Source organism: Triturus cristatus, chromosome 7, assembly GCF_964204655.1.
Source record: "Triturus cristatus chromosome 7, aTriCri1.1, whole genome shotgun sequence".
Classification (NCBI taxonomy): domain Eukaryota; kingdom Metazoa; phylum Chordata; class Amphibia; order Caudata; family Salamandridae; genus Triturus; species Triturus cristatus.
In genome coordinates, this window is record NC_140590.1 from 184,234,147 (window position 1) to 184,252,718 (window position 18,572).

Sequence of the window (18,572 nt, forward strand, 5' to 3'; positions counted from 1 at the left end):
CTGATAATACAGATAAGAATACACATACGTAATGGAAATAGGCGTAAATACAGGCGTATACTAGAAACGTCATTTAAAATGATGTCACAAGTGGGTGGATCCATAAGAGAATCCTGCAGTGTCAGCAGAAATATTTGGCAGAGATGCGCGCGCAGCCGTATGACCTGTGATTGACGTGCAACTAGAGGGTGAAGGGGAATTGACATTTAGCTCTATATGTGGAGACAGAAGTCTGGGGGGTCAGGTCAACCTAATTCCAAATAGTATCTACTATCTTTGTTTAAGGAACTGTTTTATCCAAAAGGAAAAGGTCTCTCGGACGGAATCTATTCTATACTGACTGTTAGTGCATGTACAAGCGTCTATGTGTCTACACGAGATGCGAGGGGGCAGGAATCTTCCATGGTAACAGTGACTATGAATTACTTGTATAAAGACAGCGAGGCCGAGCCCTTTGCTCGGTAGCTGGAAGGATGTTTACCTAAACTACTAGACAGGAATGCATTGGGTGAGGAGCGGAGCAGATAACTTGAAGGCTGAATACAGTTTTTGGCAGGCAACAGGCCGCGTCAGGCACCGTTAGCCGCGCAGAGAGTAAGACAAAGTTCATGGACACGGATGCAGGTCCAGGCTGGAGCATTTCAGAGGCAGAAGCAGGAAAAGGCTTGATGACAGAATTCAGGGCCTACTCGCCTGAACTGTAAAACTAGAAAGGTGAACCATATAAAGTCGGTGGCCAATCATACTTAGGAATGGAATATTCGACCCATTCCTGGCGGATCTAAAAGAGGGCATGTTGACGTTGGACGCACATGTATTTGCGTCTTCATAGCTGGAACTGGAGGGAACATACATGTACTTGTAGCATGTACATGGAGCCGTTGGGGTCTAAGATAGGGGACATAACTGGTCATAAAATTCATATTTCCTCACTTCCTGAATAAAAGTGAGATTATGCTGCATACTTGTTCATATTTTAAGTAGTTCGCACAGACACACATTTTAAAAACAATAAAGTTCCTAATACCCGCCTTCTCTGAACAGTTTGCTTGCTGCCCCATCCCCCTCCTCCCTATCCTCTGTTGTGTGAATCCATGGACTAGCCTCCTCCCTCCTGCCATGCATAGTTTGACGTGCTGCCACTGCCCTCAATTTAGTATGATGTACCAGTCCACTCCTCGTGCCCTCCATTGCCCAATTCTATGCCCCATCATTGACCTCCTGCTTAAACTCTGTGCTTAGCTTGCTGCCCCTATTCTCCTTCCCCCTGCCCTCCGATGTCTTTGTGGATGCCCCTGCTCCATCCTTTTTGCCCACCATGTTCCATGGACCTGCCACTCCTATCTACTCTGAGTGTTCTGTTGAGCTGCCACTCCCCTCCCACCTGCCTAGCATTGTCAGATGACTGTAACCTGTCCCTGCCACCTCCACCCTGCCTGTCCACATGCCATGCCCCTATCCTCTTCCTCCTGTCCTATATGGTCCATTGTACTGCCACACCCTTCTGCCCTCCCTGGTCTGTTGTGCTGCAACTGCTCCTCCTGCCTGCCCCGTGCGGTCTGTTGTGAGGCCCCTTCCCCTGAACTTTCTTGTCTGTGCACAGGTCCTGACCCTCCCTTCTATCCTCCATCGTCCTTTGTGCATGCCCCTGCACCCTCCTTCTTGCCCATCATAACCATTGTGCTAACACTAACCCTCCCACTTGCCATGCATGGTCTTCTGTGCTGCCATGGCCCCTCCCACCTTCCCTGTGTGGTCAGTTAGCTGCCCCTGAACCCCTCCCACCTTCCCTCCATGGTCTGTGTGTATGCCATCACAGTCTCACTGTTGCTCTTCATGGTGTGTCTTGCTTCTAGTGCCCATCCTGCCTGACCTCCATGGCTATCTTGCTGCTCCTTCCCTGCCCCCTTGCCCCCAGCCCTCTGTTTACATGTGCAGACCCCTACTCCCTCCCTCCTGGCTGGTCTGTTCCATTGTAATGCCCCTGATCCATCCCTCCTGCCCTTTATGGTCTGTTATGCTGCAGCTTTCTCTCCTGTCTGTCCATTATGGTCCTGCCTCTTGCCCCTCTGTTCTCTGTTGTCCATGTGCATGGTCCTGTCCCCTCCCTCCTGCTTTCTATGGATTGTTGTGCTGCACTCCCGTCCCGCATGCCCTGTGTGGTGTATTGTGCTGCTGCAAACCCTGATGCCTGCCCTGCAGGGTCAGTTTGGTGCCTCCTGTCCTCTGTTATCCAAGTCCATGTCCCTACCCGATTTCCTTCCATGATCCAATGTACCATACTTGCGAACATTTTGAACTTGGTAAGAGGGAGATTTTGAAAAAAACTGGGGTATTGATTTTCCCCTTTGAGTTACATTGAAAAAGAGGAGATTGTAGACAGGAGACAGATAAAATAAAGCCCATTTGAGCTTAAAAACATTGGACGTTTCCTGGCTGATACGGGTCTGTTGGCATGTATGGTTGTACTACCATTGCCTCTTCCTTCTGCTCACAATGGTCTATTACATTGCCACAGCCTCTCTTGCAAGTCCTGTATTGTTGGTTTGTTGCCCCTGCCCCCCTTTCCACTGCCCTCCATAGTCTGTTGTGCTGCCACGGCCCTTCCTGCCTGCTCAGTGTAGTTAAATTGTTGCCTTTGCACCCTCCTACCGGCCTTCAATTTTCAGAGTCCGTGCCCCTGGCCTCTGCCTCTCAACAGTATCCTAATGAACAACTAGATTGCTAACATTCTATATTGATTACAAAAGTGTGGAACGCCTGACGTCATCTTGATGTAATCAAAACTGTAATACCTTGAGCATTTCCTTTAGAAATTACATATATGAGAGGGTCTTATTGGCATCAAAATTATGGTTAGTGCTCTAAAAGACTAAAATAAGGACATATTTTCTGAGTTTTCAAATAGCGAGAAAGCACTTTTAAATTATTTGTTACCTTTATGTTTTTTTATCCAGTTGACCACTTGATTAAATGTTGCACTTAGGGGAGAGGATGTGGTGTTACTTCCAGAACTGCAGACTTTGCAACTGGGGAACCAGGTTGGAGTTTCTGCTTCAGCTCGACATTCTGTGATTCTGGTCAAATCACTTAATCTCCCCATGTCTACAACCAAAATGAATTTGTTCTTGTGTGATGTAACCAATGCTCATGTAAAGCACTCCAATACCTGACAAGTCTGCACTATATAACACTGCAAAAACACAAAATAATAAGTGTTTTGCACACTTCTGTCATTGGGCTATATTTGGGCTACATCTGGGTGATTTTGGGCTACATTTGGGCTCTTTTGTCTCCGGTGGCCATCTTGGGAGATTTATTTGTTATGAAGTTTCCTAATTTCCTCATGTACTGCAGTCTCCTCGGTAGGAAATGCTTTCATTTTTTTACTTTGATTCCATCATGAAGGTATTCAGATATGTCACACATTTGCCATAAATTCTGAATGTTAGCACTCTAGTTGCTCATTAGATCACTGTAGTAAAACTATTGTTCACCATGGAAGTCTGCTCCTGGTATTAAAAGTGCATGTTTCAGTCTGCATGTCAGAATTTTTTAATGAAATAGAAGAGGGTTTGAGAAGTCACTCAAAATGTGCCCTCATTTTCTTTCTTCAGCATTAATCATAATTTCTATGGCAAAATGAACCCCCTCATTGTGTTCCTTTTTAAATTAAATGTTTTAAGTGTTACCAGTTTATTCCAATCAAGATGGCTTCAGGTGTGCCATACTTTTGTCATAATGAAGACAGTAAGCGCTCTAGTTGTTTTTAAGAACACTCTGGGACATTCTGTCATTGGGCTATATTTGGGCTACATCTGGGTGATTTTGGGCTACATTTGGGCTCTTTTGTCTCCGGTGGCCATCTTGGCAGACTTATTTGTTATGAAGTTTCCTAATTCCCTCATTCACTTCAGTCTCCTCAGAAGGAAATACTTTCAGTTTTTTACTTTGATTCCAAAGGCATTCAGATGTGTCACACATTTGCTATAAATTCAGAATGTTAGCACTCTTTTTGCTCATTAGATCACTGTAGTAAAGCCACTGCTCACCAGGGAAAACTGCTGCTGGTATTGAAAGTGCATGTTTCAGTCTGCATGTCAGAATATTTTAATGAAATAGAAGAGGATTTGAGAAGTCACTCAAAATGTGCCCTAATTTTTCTTTCTGCAGCACTAATCGTACTTTTTATGGAAAAATGAACCCCCTCATTTTGTTCCTTTTTAAATTCAATGTTTTAAGAGTTACCACTTTAATCCAAGCAAGATGGCTTCAGGTGTGCCATACGTTTATCATAAGTAGGACTGTTAGCGCTCTAGTTGTTCTTTGGAACACTCTGGGAAGCTGCAGTAGAACACAAAGGAATCAACTGACAGTCTCTGCCCTTGTTGGATGTACATGTTTTACTGAGAATGTCAGACTTCATTCTCACATGACTGAGAAAGATAATGTGAATTTACAGAAAATAAGCTCTCAGTTTAGCTGATAGATCACCTTCCAAACCTCTGTGGGAAAAGCATAAGAAAATATTTTTCTCTCAATCATGATATCCCAGCAGAAGGCTTTTTCACATGGTGAAATCACCTTAGAACATACCACAACTCCTAAAATGAGTATGGTACCATCAACAAATGATTTATAATTTAACTAAAGTCTTAAAACCTTCTATTAACTGCAATGCTTTTTAATGAGGTGCTATCATGTATATTGGTCCCAAGATGGCTGCCAACACTTCTTGGATGAAGTGCTGACAGCCAATCAGATCTCAGAATGAGATGTGTGGTTAGGCTCCGCCCACATATATATATGATTTTACTTTTGATTTTCTCAGGAACTACTGAACAGATTGACACCAGACCTGCAAAAGGCACATCCCTGACCTGAGGACTACCTCTCTGCCAAATTTCAAGTAATTCTGTTCAGCCGTTCGGGCTGTACCTTGGACTAAAGGTCCCTATGGAAAATTGCATGGGGAAAACGCGTTTTGGGACCCCCCTTTTTTCTCAGCCCCCGCTTGACGAATCCCCCCGAGACTTTCAGGGTAGGAGCGGAGCGGAGCGCCCCACCTATTTTGAAAATTTTGCGAGGATTCGTCAACCGGCGCCAAAGTTATTCCAAATAGAATGTTGCGGATTTCCTATGGATACACGGTCCTAACTATAACTATCTACTGGCGACCGCCAGTAGATAATATATATATATATATATATATACATATATATATTCACTGAACAAACCATAGGTTTCACACATGTTATAGTTAGCGGAAATTTTACTGATAAAAAACCAGTGAAATTCCCCCGTTATAGTTAGTGCAGGCAACTATAACTCACGCGACCGCAATCCTCTGCTGATGCTAATACTGTATTTAGACACTTATTTGCCCATGTCTTCTTCCATACATTTTTAGCTATACATATATTACAAATATTTTTTTTTCATAAAGACACATATGTCATCAGCAGAAGATTGCGGTCGCGTGAGTTATAGTTGCCTGCACTAACTATAACGGGGGAATTTCACTGGTTTTTTATCAGTAAAATTTCCGCTAACTATAACATGTGTGAAACCTATGGTTTTTTCAGTGAATTTGCAAGGTTTTTTAAATGCTAATTCCTAACTATAACGTGTGTGAAACCTATGGTTTTTTCAGTGAATTTGTACGGTTTTTTAAATGCTAAGTTACTTTACGCCATTCGTGGCGTGCGCGCCCACTTAACGCAGTTCGTTCCGTGCGCGCACGGTGCGCTTCGCGCACCGTGCGCGCACAGTAAGCACGCGGTGCTTACTGTGCTTACGGTGCTTATAAGCCATGCACAAATGGTGCCCTTCGGGCACCATTTGCACACGGGGTGGAGAGAGTGTGGATAATTTTTTCTTTGATTATTTTTGGTAAAAATATTGTGGTTTTTCACACTACTGATAAGCCCTGCACATTTGGTGGACTGCGGCCACCAAAAGCACAGGGGGTGGGGAGAGTGTGGATAGTGTTTTTTTTTTTACATTTTTTACCGTACGCGTACGGTAAGCGTAATCGGCGAAATTAGCGAAAAAATAAAAATGGCTTTTTGGGCCTTGGGGGGTCTTGGGGGACTCCCTCATCATGGCTATGTGTGTGTGAGCTGTCAAAACAGCTCCTTTACATGTGTATTGGTTTTATTTAACAACCTAACTCTCAGTGCGAGAGAGAAAATGGCGGCCGCCGCTTCCTGGTTTCGGCCGATTCGAATGTTTACTAAGATCTAAGAGCCAATCCGAATCGCGCTCGCGCACGCCACCGTACGCGTACGGTAAGCTTACGGTAAGCGTACCGTAAGCTGGCTCAGATATATATATTGATTTAAAGGCTATTTTCTCAGAATCTACTGAACAGATTTACACCAAACCTACAAAAGGCACTTCCTTGACCTGAGGACTACCTCTCTGCCAAATTTCAAGTAATTCTGTTCAGCCGTTCGGGCTGTAGCCCTGTCTAAAGGTCCTATGGAAAAATGCATGGGAAAAACGCGTTTTGGGACCCCCCTTTTATCTCAGCCCCCGCTTGACGAATCCTCCCGAGACTTTCAGGGTAGGAGCGGAGCGTAGCGCCCCACCTATTTTGAGAAATTCGCGAGGATTCGTCGACCGGCGCCAAAGTTATTCAAAATAGAAAGTTGTGGATTTCCTAGCATTTCCTGGATTTACGGCAGGGTGCGTGCACAGTGGCGCACGGTGCGTGCGTATAGATATTAATATGCTTTGAAATGCTATTTTCTCAGGAAATACTGAACAGATTTACACCAGACCTGCAAAAGGCACTTCCTTGACCTTATGGCTACCTCTCTGCCAAATTTCCCGTAATTCTGTTCAGCCGTTTGGGCTGTAGCTGCGACTAAAGGTCCTATGGAAAAATGCATGGGGAAAACGCGTTTTCCTATGGAAACTAGTTTGTAACTATAACTATCTACTGGCGACCGCCAGTAGATAATTATCTACTGGCGGTCGCCAGTAGATAGTTATAGTTAGGACCGTGTTTCCATAGGAAATCAGAAAATTCTATTTTGAATAACTGGCACCGGTTGACGAATCTTCGCGAAATTTTCAAAACTAATGGGGTGCTCCGCTCAGCTCCTACCCTGAAAGTCTCGGGGGGATTCGTCAAGTGGGGGCCGAGAAAAAAGGGGGGTCCCAAAACGCGTTTTCCCCATGCATTTTCCCATAGGACCTTTAGCCGAAGGTACAGCCCGAACGGCTGACCAGAATTACTTGAAATTTGGCAAAGAGGTAGTCCTCAGGTCAGGGAAGTGCCTTTTGCATATATGGAGTCAATCTGTTCAGTAGTTCCTGAGAAAGTTGAGTTAAAAGCACATAAATATCTATAGCCGCGCACCGTGCGCTCACCCTAACGTGCGCGAGCGTAATTCTGTTTGGTGGTTACATGTCAGTCAACGTTCGAATCGGTCGAAATCAGGAAGTGTCGGCCGCCATTTTGTTTTTTTGAGTGCGAGAGTGAAAAAGAAAGGTGGCGAACGTGAAAAGGGGGCAGGGTAGAGAGTTCCTGACCCCCTAGCTTTTGTCAGGGGGTCCCTGAAGGACCCCGAAGGCAGAAAAAAACATTAAAATTTTTTTTTTTTAAATCGCGGGGTAAGCGCACTGTGCGTGCACCGTGCGCGCAGGGTGAAAAACCATAAACAAAATTAAAAAAAATGTATAAACCTATTATGAATTATGTATGTTCTTTTATACAATGTTTACTCATGTAAATTATTTTATCTCAATATTTGCATTTTCTCTTTTATTGTGATTAAATGATTAATACAATAAAGTATTTAAAACTCTAATAAGGAAATTAGAGATGGTCTCTTACATCAATTGCAGGCTCCTGTGCATTATTGGACCATATTATGTGAAGTACCCCTTATGAATTTCTTACGTTGCATGTTTACTTTGCGGCAATTAGCTTGAAAACGTTGTTTTCTTCAAAGTGCAGCTAACAATGCGTGCGCTTTAGATTTAGAATGTTTAGGCTTTGTTTATCTTTTTTAATAAATTGATAATAAAACAATAGGCAATGGTGAGGGTCACTGAATTTAGGCAATTCTATGGCTCAGAGTTTACCAATCATTTTGTGTAATAAAAGCATCAAAACAGTAATATGCTCCAGACTGGCCATGTTTGTAGCAGGGCTAGACTAGAGGCCAAACCCTGTGGACAACCCCTGCTGCGCACGGGCAACACAGTGGGGGGAGGCCGTTGGCTGTCTGTAATGGCTTGGTGCAGGCCTCCTAGCCAGGCCCTGCGGCCACCTGTCTGCTGTGCCTTTGGCCAAGCACAGCGAGTGGTTCTCCATCTGAGGGGGGTTAGATGCAGTCCAAGTTTGTGTTCTACTGATGGATTTTATGCAATCACATCTATTGTGACAAGGTGGCAATCTTTATTCCATGGGATGTTTTGGTCTTGCCACAATAGATCTGAGGCCAAGAATACGTCTATGAACTTAGCTGTATTTTTACATAGGGAGCTCTAGCGAACACATGAGGTCTACATGAGGAATTCTTTCTGTTCTAATGTATTTTTGATGTAAAGTTTATTACTTGCATGATAGGGGTTGATACAGTTACATATTGGAATTTCTCTTCATTTAATAATCATGTTTTTCTAATTTTAGGTAATTGTTTTTCTTTAATCTTCTCAACAGGATTTTTTTTCAGGTTTTTAATTGTAAGTTTTGTCCATCAGATGTTGGAGAACTGCTCTTGATTAGTGCTCTTGATAAGATTATGATATTAGCACCAGGTTTTACCTTTAACTTGTTATCTTTAGGAAGACTGGTTATGAAAGAAAATTAAATTTAATTTAGTAAGCGGAAGAATCACCCCGAATGGTGTGTTGTTCTTTTTTCCCCTGGTTATCATTTCCTCAGTTAGATGATCTTTGTCATTTTTCAATGTTCTTCATTACTAGTTCCGAGAATACATCCATTTTGTTTTCAGCTGGTAAGCTGGGGCAGAATAGTGATTTATTTTTCAGGTCACTCTGACCTCCTTTTTGGGTTATTTGCAGTGGATACAAAAATACTCCGAGGTATATTTACTAGGAAATGGTGCAAAGCAGTGCTGCGAGCTATTGTGCAGTGCTGCGGTGCGACATTCAATAAAGAATATGGTGCACCCCTGTGTTTTCCCTTGCGCTGGTGCTAAAAATAGCTTCTTTGCACCAGTGCAGACACCCATGCGCCATTTAGTAAGGGTATCTGCATTGCAGGAATTAATGTTTATGTGTAGTGACAGAGCACGATTTTTGTAAGTTAAATCTGCTCAATGAAATCCACTCTATTGCATGCCTTTTTAGGTCTCGCCTGAGCTAGCGCTTTAGCGCTGCTCTGGCGAGAGTTTTAGTAAGCGGGTTTTGGAAGGGCTAACTAGTGGCTTTTTTCAGGCCTCCAGCTACAGTGCATGTGCGCCGGGCGCGCGCACCATTTGTCAACCTGCGTGATCACTTTTGCGGGCGCTTTGATGTTCTCAGTGAGCCGGGAGGCCACTGAGAACATCAAAGCGGCTGCGAAAGTGCACACCATTTGCCAGCCTGCGTGCCTCTCTCCGCCTTAGTGCGCGCGACGTGCCCTACCCCACTCCCTTATCCCACTTCCTGCTTGTTTAGTAAGTTTTGATCCATTTAAACTAGAAACATTTTTTTGTGTTCAAATCTGCAGATCATGCAGCAGATGATAATAATGTGGCACATGCAGCAAACCAATAATCATGCAAAAACAGAGCCGCTGAATGGCATAATTCCAGTGGCCTTGATCATCCCCACATTTGCCATTGGTTAGCTGTTAACCCACAAGCCAGTCCAATTCACTTGGTAAATGCAGTGGGAATTGTTTTCTGAGAAGACAAATTTCACATCCGCCTCCTCATAATTTGGAGAGTGAAGACCGAAACACATTTTTCATGTCAGCGCTATGGTCGTCACTAGGCATAACCACCGACGCACTGTGTGCCACAGTTGCATGTGTACGGACAGTCCGCAAAAGCTTATCCCTGCCAGCACCTTCAAAGTTCATAAAAAGCATCGCCACTTAATACTATGTGCGTTAACATTAACAAATGACACGGGAGGCACTGTAACCAGGAAAATAGAGTGCATGCATTTAGAAACGTTTGCATTGCTTCCTAGAGCTTTGCTGCATTATGGGTTTTCTCCACACGTTTTCGTGCAGTGACGTGATGTTCCAGTGACAAGGCCAATTCCACGGTAATAAATTACCATTACATCCAGACTGAAAGGCGTTTTATTTTCATTTCCTAGCAGAGACAGGTGAGATTAAACCGGGGTGGGGGGGATAGAGTTCACTTGAAAAAAACACTCTGCCGAGAGATTGTGGATGAAAATGTTTGAAGTTTTGCATCCATTAAATGCGATATGTTCGTCTGGACGTTTCTTTTATTAAAAATAGATTCCTTCATATTCAGTTTGTGGCCATTCCATTCACAATAGCACAATAATAAACACTTATAAGGTCCCAAAGGCGAGACCTATTGGCTATGCCAATGCTTGTTACTAAAGTGCGCAAGTTTACGAACAATAACATGAGAGTGTACAACACGTAAAATGTGCACACGGCACAATAGTTTGATAACCTTAGACAACATGATTAGAATAATGCTAACAGAATGTTACTAAAATGCACAATCTGAATATTTGGTTTTAACCAAGATGTAAAGGCCTGTTTCAAGTGATCCTGGCAATGACTCTTGAGAAGTGTGGTGGCCTTCCAAATTGGGTGCATACATGTAGGGTCCCGTGTCCCCTTGAGGGTCCCGTGTCGCCTTGAGAAAACAGCTCATCAGCAAAAAGGTTTCTTTTCCTGCACATAAACAATCAATAATAGTGATTTGCTCCTTCTATGTGTGCTGCACAATGCAGAACACATAGAAAGAGCAAACAACAAGCAGAAATAAAAGTATTTCTTCTCGTTGTGCGACTCTAGTGCCTGCTTTTCATTAGCGTTGTTTTTGACGCTGACTCAGATTTACAGATCCTTGTAAATCTTGGGTTTCATCAAAATGGAATGGGTGTCACCCACAGCAATACCGATTGCACGCACCTTTCACGCAAAATAACATGTGAAAAGGGGCTGTATTTACAAGGCGCTGTTAAGCCACTCGAAGTGGCTTAGCACCGCTTTGTAAAGTGGCTTAGCGCCACTTTGTAAATATGGAGCAGGGCATAGCACCTCTGGAGGATGGGTAAAAGTGATGCTCCGCTTAGCTAAGGGTTCCTTTGTAAATGTGGAGCCGGGCATAACGCTACAGGAGTGTTGGTAAAAGTGACGGTCCGGTGGCAGCACACACATCAACATAATATAGTTATTTTCAATGAGCATGACATGCGATTACCTTATTTTCTCTGTGTGACGTATGAAAGATTTCATTACAAGACCGGAGGCTACCATTTTACATTATCCCTTTAATGCCACTCCACGCAGCACTTGGAAGTATTGTACATCCCAAAGAAAACATGCCAGAATAGAACAGTCAGCACACATAAGATTTCCATGCAGTGAGTATTCTGCCACTTTTAAATGCTGCTCCTCGCAGATAAGTATCCTCCATTTGTTATTGCTCTGTTTACTGTTTCCTCATAAATAATGTCTTCTGTTTAGAGCTAAGTAATTGGACTAGTATGGCTCACTACTAGAAGCATTGCGTAGCCTTTTTAATTTCCTTTGTCATCACTGTTTCCAATTTACGGAAACACCTTGAGGCAGACTTACAAGCCCCTCGACCCACTTTTGCGTCACTTTTAACATGGGAAAAGTGACGCAAAAGTGGCGCATGGGGCTTGTTAATCTGCCCCCTTGTTTTCTTTTGTTACTGCGCCTTTGTGGGTTTGGAATGACAGTAATTAGGCAAGCATGCTTCACGTATCAATGAGAATAATAAGGCAAGCGCTTGATTGTCTGATGCTGCTGTTCTCGCGCCGGTGCAACGCCCTGGTTTTTCAAACCCGACCTGCACGGTCCGGCTGCCCCACTCACATCCCAGGGATTAGAACTACGGGCCGTAGGGACAGGGACCGTCTACCTTGGTTCCAGTGGTGCCCGTCTTGCTGGGCCTTCAGGTGCGGACGGCCACTATCTGTGGTAGGCCGCATTGACGTTTTAACATTTGAGAAATGCACACAGTGTAGCGGGGCGATTCCTGGGCCCCAGATTGCCTAGCGCGCAGGCGCGTAGGGCAGCGCAGATAATGATGAGGCTTACACGTTGCTGCTATTGGGAGTGACCTCACCCCCGAGTGGGCGGTCCCTTTTATTAAATCCCCGCAGGCCACGCCTGGCCTGCGGATGTGGTGCCGCGGTCTGGTCGTAGACTAGAACGCTAACTATTACATCCCTATCCAACTTGGTCAATGAAACAACCAACTCAAACAGTTCAGACAGTTCACACATAGGTGTTGGTACTTGCGTGGACTCCACGTGCTGTGGCCGGATGTCCTCAGCAGGCAAAGTCCTTCAGGCGCTGACTCAGGCGAGTGTTCGGTCTCAGGCTGTACCTTTGTGGGCAGCCCCGCAGCAGCGGGCTGTTGGGAGTCTCGCTCTCTGGCACTGAGCTGGACGGCCTCACGGTGCCGGCCTCTGTGGTCTCTGGTGCTGGAGTATTTGTACCATCTGGTTGTTGATCAGCTGGCCTCCCATGGTGTTCTGTCGGGACTTCCTTAAACCATGAAACATTCCGGGACACCTCCTCTCCTCCTCTTTGAGCGGTTACCATGGTCCCACGGTTCGTAGTTCTTTTTGAACTTCCCTCCAGGGCAACGGTCTCGCAGAAGTCATTCGTGCCTTCATTTTGGTTATTCCTTGATGCCCTCCGTGGGCCAATTGACTCGCTCTGTGTTTCAGGGCTTGCGGTATCACTAGCCTGGGCCTTCTTAGCAAGATCCCATCACTTGTGGCGCTGAGTTCGTTCCATGTCTGCCACATCTTCGTCAGGTGTTCATGCTCCTCTTGGCTCCAGGAGTTGGCTTGCCGCAGGTAGTTTGTCCACTATCCTTCTTGGACTGCTTGGAGGGTCCTGGTATATACCGCATCAGTGGTGGCCGCTTCTTTGATGTCTTCCAGGGTCATGTTCTGGGGACAGGTCGCAGTGGATACCAAGTGGACATAGTGTTCCGCGTCTTCGGTGTCGTCCTGTGCCTCACCGGGACGGGGTGTCTGGACAAGAAGTCTGCAGGGTTTTTGGCTCCCGGACGGTATATCACTTCCATTTTGTACGGCTGTAGCTGGACCACCCATCTATCAATACGCGGAGGGGGGTGAGGCGACGTTCCTTTAAAGAGTGGAACGAGGGGCTGGTGGTCGGGGACCACTGTGAACGGCTGTCCTTTTAGGTATAGATGGAAGTGGTTGCAAACCCACTTGATGGCCAACGCTTCTCGCTCGACTTGGGCGTATCTACTCTCTGTGGGTGTTAGGGACTTGCTGGCAAATGACAGGGTTGCCCAGCGGCCAGGTTCATGTTCTTGGGCCAGTACCGCGCCGAGCCCTACGGGGCTTGCATCGACGAGCACTTCCGTTCTTTTAGCTGGATAAAAGTATGCCATAGTGGCTTCTCCCAGAAGGGCATTGTAGTATAGGTGGTAATCAGAAACAAAGAAGGCAGCAGTAGATCATCAGAGGGTTCTTTAATGTAGCAAGTAATCCAGAGACCTCATCCTCCAACATAACAGATCTAACTGACTTCACATTCAATGAATCACATTCCACTTAAAGAACATTCTGAAAGAGAACATATTCTGAGCACATGACATCACCAACTCAACATGGATACTTCAGCATAATGAAGTCAGAACACTACATCACCTCCCTCTTTTCATCAACCAAATAAAAAGAAAGATACAGCTAAGAAAAGAAAGCAAAGACAAAAAATATTATAGTTAATCTAACAATCGAAGAGGAACCTTCTTTAGTCTGACCGCTCTCCTATCCTCACAAAGAGAAGAGTTACTAGGAATCTCACGAACATTATCCTCGCTACATTTAGGAGGACATTTTGCTATTCTACTGAGATTCCAGACTCTGTGATTTTGTGTTCTGACTGCATTACCAAGAAGTTTAGTCACCCTAATTGGTTGACTAAACTTGGATTTACCAGATCTTCCCTCAGGAAGTTTTATTCTGACCAAGTCCCCAACTTGAACAACAGTCATTTTTACAGAATTTCTTGCGTCAAATACTTGTTTCCTTTTTATCATTTTTTCTAGCTCCCGATTTTTCCAGTCTACACTTCTGTCAACCATGCCACCCACTTCCAATCTCTTAGAAGCCACCCAAAGAGGACTTACTTGTGTACCAACCACCCTACCTTTGAATAAAGTAAAAGGAGCAACCCCAGTAGAAGAGTGCGGAGTGAATCTATACTCAAAAACTTTCTTCTTGATAGCTTCCTCCCAATCAAGATTAGAGGTTAGAGCCAATTGCATAGTCTGTTTTAAAACTCTTACAAATCTTTCAACCACCCCATTGCATTCCGGATGATATAAAGCCGCTCGTTTATGAGTAATCCCTCTTTCACTCAAAAACTCCTCAACTACTCTGGAAACAAATTGCACTCCATTGTCTGACAACACAGACTTCGGTAACCCCTCACTCGCAAAAAGTTCATCCAGGAACCTTATAACAGACAATGAATCTACACAATTGACGACTTTGATAAATGGCCACCTAGAGAACATATCTAGACAAACCAGGACATACTGATCTTGAGATCTTACCTTGATAGGGCCTAAAATATCGATAGCAATATCTACCCAAGGACCCGTAGCTTCCTCCCTGACCACCTTAGGTCATAACCTAGGGATTTGACAATCGATGTCAGCTGAACCTTGAATACAGCGAAACCACAACCGGACTAGAGCAGTCCACGATGAGGAACATGAAAACAAATAACTGAGTTGCAGTTTTCTCGAGGCACCAATCACAAATCCGGGGTGACTGAGGTGACGGCTGAAGGCAAAAGCGAAGCGAAGCTGACAACCAGAGGCAAAAGCTTGGACAAGATTAACGAGCCAATCCAGATGAAAAATAAAATGTTCCAGGAGTTGAGGTCTCTTGAAAGTAAGTCTCCAATCGTCGCCAAAATGTTGTATAGGTGGTAATCAGAAACAAAGCAGGCAGCAGTAGATCATAAGAGGGTTCTTTAATGTAGCAAGTAATCCAGAGACCTCATCCTCCAACATAACAGATCTAACTGACTTCACATTCAATGAATCACATTCCACTTAAAGAACATTCTGAAAGAGAACATATTCTGAGCACATGACATCACCAACTCAACATGGATACTTCAGCATAATGAAGTCAGAACACTACATCCATCCTTTATTCCTTGAAATGCCTCCTCTTCTTTCGGTCCCCATTGCCACTTTGCCTCTGCTCTAGTCCTGGGATGAATCTCCCGCAGTGCTTAGCCAGGCCTAGAAAGCTACGCACTTCCGTCGGTGTTGTCTGCGTGGGCACATCTTTGATGGCCTGCGATTTCCTCGGGTCCACTTGGATGCCTTCTTGGTTGAACACGTACCCAAAGAACTCCAGGGACGGCTGAAAGAACTGGCATTTGTCCTTGTGTAGGGTGGCTCCATGTTCACTGAGGCGTTTCAGCGTGTTGCGTAGATGTTTATAGTGATCCGCGGCCGTCGCCGAGTGGATTAAAATATCGTCGCTGATGTTTAGCACTCCAGGGAAGCCTGATAGCATTTCTCGTATTGTGTTTTGGAATACTTCTGCCGCCGAAGATATTCCGAAGTTGAGCCTTTTGTAACTCCGTAACCCTAGATGGGTGCTGAAGGTGGTGATGTAACGGCTTTCTTTTGATAATGGAAGCTGCTGCTATCCTGCGTTCAAGTCAATTTTTGAGAACCATTTTGACCCATTCACATCCACGATCATGTCATCCATCGTTGGCGTGATGTGACGTTCCCTTCGTATAGCTATGTTCGGCAGCCTCAGATCGATACAGAGGTGTTTGGCTCCCTGCTGCTTTGGCTTTTCCGCGATAACCATCGGGGACACCCAGGGCGTCGGTCCCGACACTTTTTCGATGACGCCTTGTTTTTCCAGAGTCTCTAACTCTTTTTCCACTAGTGGCCGCAGGTGGAATGGGATCCTACTATGCCGCAGCGCGACTGGGGCAACTGTTTTGTCGATGTGTAATTTGACAGGGTAGCATCTGATGCGTCCGAGCCCCTGGAACAATTCAGGTAATTGACTGAGTAGCTCCTCCCTTGGTGAGACTGAATCCCCTTGCGAACGAGATGAGTCCGAGATCTTCTGCAGTGTGGCTGCTCAGTAAAGTGTCCGCTTCCCTGTTGATGACGTGGATTGTTGTTGTTACTTCGAGGTAGTCTACAATCTTCCCTTTTAACGGGAGAGGAGTGTCCGCCCTGTAGGCGTAGATTCTGGTCTTGGATAGCGTCACTGGTGGGCATGGCCGTAGGCGGCGATACTGCTGGAGGCCCATGACGTTAACTGTTGCTCCAGTGTCAATGACTGCCTTTATTTCTGTTCCTGCCACTTGAATCATGCACATTGGCTGAGGCCTGCGGCGTTGCTTGAGTTCCCGCGCAAACGAGATCAGGTATGCTTCTCCATCATCGTCATCGTCATCTGAAGAGTCTTCACTCGGTTCTTGGTATCTCCTGCCCTTTCTTTGCGTGTCTTCCGGTGGAGCCAATTCTGTCACTGACAGTTGTCGCACTGCCCGCGTTGGGGGTTTTTGGTTCCGGAAGTCACGACTTCTGCCGCACCTCCTGCACACGGTGGCGAAGTGGTTGGGTATTCCACAGTTGGTGCACGTCTTTCCTTGCGCGGGGCAGTCTTTTGCGGCATGTGGTTCATGTCCACAGTATCCGCACCTTGGCTTGGACGTTTCCAGCTTCGGTCTCCTGAACGAGTCTCCTTTTTGCTTGGCCCGGATGGCGTCTGCACGCTCCGTCTTGATATTGTCGGACCGTCCTTGGGGCTTGATTAGCGCTTGGTCCATCTCGTTTGCCCTGGCTGCCGACAGGTCGTGTGATCTCGCCAGTATCAGCATGTTTTCGAGCGCGATCTTCGGTTGGCGCAGGATGAGCCCCCTCAGCTTTTTATCCCAACACCCCTGGATCAGTTGTGCACGGATCTCTTTCGGTTGGTCATCTTCCGTGCACGTACTGGCGAGTTCCTGAAGGTGTGCATAGAATGCATCCATTGACTCTCCCTCTCTCTGCCATGCTTGGCGTAACTTGAACCGTTCGAAATCTGGGTTCAACTGCGGGTCGAAATGGGCGTCCAGCGCGGCTACCGCTGCGTTATAGTCAGCCGCAGCTCCTGTGTTGGGCAAGTGCTTGAATAGTTTGAAGATTTTGTCCCCCGCGTAGTGCAGTAGCAGGGATATTTTTATTGCCTCATCTGTCTCCCGGGTTACGATGAAATAGTTGTTGAGGCGCTCTATCCAGATTTTCCATCAGGGAGAGGCTGTCACGGGGTCCTCCAGTTCACTGAACGGAGGTAGGACCCCTGATGCCGCATGCTGGAACGGTACGCGGGCCGGTGCTGCCGATTGGCCTGGTGCTGCCGCTTGGTCGTTATCCCCCATAGCGCTTGGTGTCCGAAACCACTGGGTATGTTGGGGCAAGTGACTTACTCCTCCCTTGCCTGATGGCTTCAGCAGAGGTGGTAGTGCAGGGCGGAGGGCCCGTTTCCTTGCTGTGTAGGCGCGTGGCGATGTGGGCCTTTAGCAGTGGGCGTGGCAGTAGCTCCGCATGGTGTGTCTTGTGGGCATATGTGCCTATCCGCAGCTCCCCTGTGAAAATCACCTACTATGCAGGGGCCTTCCGCACAGGCTGATGTGAGATTGTCCTTATTCTTCTTTTTTTTTCCCTTTCCTTTCTGATGCTGGGTTGGCCTCGTGTTCAGTTCCCCTGTGTGTCCCTCATGCTGCTGGGGCCTTGTGCAGGGTTGGCTGAGTGTGGTGGCTTTGTTGTGCTTTCCTCCTTTGCTGCTGTCTTGGCTTCATGCGTGGGATGAGCTCGTGGGGGTGCACTTGCTGGAGCGGGTAATGCAAAAATGTTGTATACCCTCCCCATTTCTGCATGTTTATATTAATTAGATTATTAATTAAATATAATCGAACTAATTGATTGAAGTGAAAATTATTAACCAATCTTATTAATATCTGAAATACACGTGGGATTGCATTTGCATGACTTCATTAATACGTAAACTAAATTATGTACGCATACTAATGATAGACAATTAAAATACTGCATGATATATGTTGCTTTTGGGATGTATTTGTGATTTGTGCTTTATTCAGTAAGTATAAACCGCTTGAGTGTTGCTTTCTGCTAGATAAATACACACACATATGGGTATTAGCGAGGGAATAACATTTTATTAGTCATTTATAAGTATTAATTGCGTTTTGTGTTTCTTTTGCTTAAGTTGACCATTTGGGCCTGCCAGAAAATGGCTGCCTCCTGTACCTGACTTGACTGACGACGCTACACGAGGTTTTGGGTTTAGTGCGCCTGCGCTAACGCCAGCAACAGTGG

The 18,572-nt window shown here is 45.5% G+C and overlaps 1 protein-coding gene across 1 annotated transcript in view; it reads right to left on the reverse strand.

Moving 5' to 3' along the window:
* The window catches only part of LOC146809179 (alpha-tectorin-like), a 934,770-nt gene that overhangs the window by 171,350 nt on the left and 744,848 nt on the right, over positions 1 to 18,572 (reverse strand). The window lies entirely within an intron of this gene.